General features: G+C 53.2%; 4 non-coding genes across 4 annotated transcripts; all 4 read right to left on the reverse strand.

Annotated features, from left to right (window-relative positions):
* Positions 1-21: 21 nt before the first annotated feature.
* On the reverse strand, positions 22-140 carry LOC123177420 (5S ribosomal RNA). Its single transcript, XR_006488931.1, has one exon. It is a non-coding gene; the product is annotated as a 5S ribosomal RNA (ribosomal RNA).
* A 297-nt stretch (positions 141-437) lies between these two features.
* LOC123177422 (5S ribosomal RNA) lies at positions 438-556 on the reverse strand. Its single transcript, XR_006488933.1, has one exon. It is a non-coding gene; the product is annotated as a 5S ribosomal RNA (ribosomal RNA).
* A 297-nt stretch (positions 557-853) lies between these two features.
* LOC123177423 (5S ribosomal RNA) lies at positions 854-971 on the reverse strand. Its single transcript, XR_006488934.1, has one exon. It is a non-coding gene; the product is annotated as a 5S ribosomal RNA (ribosomal RNA).
* Positions 972-1,268: 297 nt separating this feature from the next.
* Positions 1,269-1,387, reverse strand: LOC123177421 (5S ribosomal RNA). The gene has a single exon (XR_006488932.1). It is a non-coding gene; the product is annotated as a 5S ribosomal RNA (ribosomal RNA).
* Between the last annotated feature and the right edge of the window lie 675 nt (positions 1,388-2,062).

Below are 2,062 nucleotides of genomic sequence, written 5' to 3' on the forward strand. Positions count from 1 at the left end.
GGCGCGAAAAAAATTAAAAAGGGAATGCAACACGAGGACTTCCCAGGAGGTCACCCATCCTAGTACTACTCTCGCCCAAGCACGCTTAACTTCGGAGTTCTGATGGGATCCGGTGCTTTAGTGCTGGTATGATCGCATCCGACATGTTACCCCGGTCTTCGTCCCTTATCCTTGCCCCTCTCAGCTCCACTACAAAGACGATTGTACATTGCTTTGGCCGCTCCCTCTCAACTACGGAGACGAGTTTAACGCGGTTTCCACCCCTCCCTCTCAACCGCACCAGTGCACGCTTGCCGCGCCACAACGCCGACGCTGGACCCGTGAATCGTGAGCACCCAGCTATGACTTACCGCACTCGTGCAAAATAATAAAACACGGTAAATATATTACTTACACGTGCGTTTTGTTTTGCAAGCGGCGCGAAAAAAATTAAAAAGGGAATGCAACACGAGGACTTCCCAGGAGGTCACCCATCCTAGTACTACTCTCGCCCAAGCACGCTTAACTTCGGAGTTCTGATGGGATCCGGTGCTTTAGTGTTGGCATGGTCGCATCCGACATGTTACCCCGGTCTTCGTCCCTTATCCTTGCCCCTCCCAGCTCCACTACAAAGACGATTGCACATTGCTTTGGCTGCTCCCTCTCAACTACGGAGACGAGTTTAACGCGGTTTCCACCCCTCCCTCTCAACCGCACCAGTGCACGCTTGCCGCGCCACAACGCCGACGCTGGACCCGTGAATCGTGAGCACCTAGCTATGACTTACCGCACTCGTGCAAAATAATAAAACACGGTAAATATATTACTTACACGTGCGTTTTGTTTTGCAAGCGGCGTGAAAAAAATTAAAAAGGGAATGCAACACGAGGACTTCCAAGGAGGTCACTCATCCTAGTACTACTCTCGCCAAGCACGCTTAACTTCGAAGTTCTGATGGGATCCGGTGCTTTAGTGCTGGCATGGTCGCATCCGACATGTTACCCCGGTCTTCGTCCCTTATCCTTGCCCCTCCCAGCTCCACTACAAAGACGATTGCACATTGCTTTGGACGCTCCCTCTCAACTACGGAGACGAGTTTAACGCGGTTTCCACCCCTCCCTCTCAACCGCACCAGTGCACGCTTGCCGCGCCACAACGCCGACGCTGGACCCGTGAATCGTGAGCACCCAGCTATGACTTACCGCACTCGTGCAAAATAATAAAACACGGTAAATATATTACTTACACGTGCGTTTTGTTTTGCAAGCGGCGCGAAAAAAATTAAAAAGGGAATGCAACACGAGGACTTCCCAGGAGGTCACCCATCCTAGTACTACTCTCGCCCAAGCACGCTTAACTTCGGAGTTCTGATGGGATCCGGTGCTTTAGTGCTGGCATGGTCGCATCCGACATGTTACCCCGGTCTTCGTCCCTTATCCTTGCCCCTCCCAGCTCCACTACAAAGACGATTGCACATTGCTTTGGCCGCTCCCTCTCAACTACGGAGACGAGTTTAACGCGGTTTCCACCCCTCCCTCTCAACCGCACCAGTGCACGCTTGCCGCGCCACAACGCCGACGCTGGACCCGTTGTCAGGACCCCGACTCGATGTCACATCGATCTAGCCGGTAACACTTCATATCACTTTGCGGCCTCACGCACGGTATTCCCACGGGTGTCGCCTTACCTTTGCCCGGGACCGTTTGCGCCTTTTGGCTCACGTATATGATAGTGTCGCTAGCATCCATATGATAAAGAGCCCGGGCTGACATGACTAGTCGTAAACCCAAAGTGGCACAGACTTACAGGGACAGGCATCCATGACCCAGCTTCGAACGTGTCGGTCATCAGCAAGTGGGTCCGGGCTGTAGCACTGGGCTAGCAGGACTCCGGTAAACCGGGCTGTAGCGGGCTAACAGGACTCCGGTACTCAAAGCGTGACATTTCCCTGAAGGGACAGACACAGGAACGAAGAAGGACACATGCCGGCCAGCCTAAGTGTTCCAGAGCAGTAGCAAGCTACCATGGCTCAGCGGTAACACTAGGAGACATTTCCCGGTAAGAGAGGCTACTAAAGATAAAC

Source organism: Triticum aestivum, unplaced genomic scaffold (assembly GCF_018294505.1).
Source record: "Triticum aestivum cultivar Chinese Spring unplaced genomic scaffold, IWGSC CS RefSeq v2.1 scaffold10741, whole genome shotgun sequence".
NCBI classification, from domain to species: Eukaryota; Viridiplantae; Streptophyta; class Magnoliopsida; order Poales; family Poaceae; genus Triticum; species Triticum aestivum.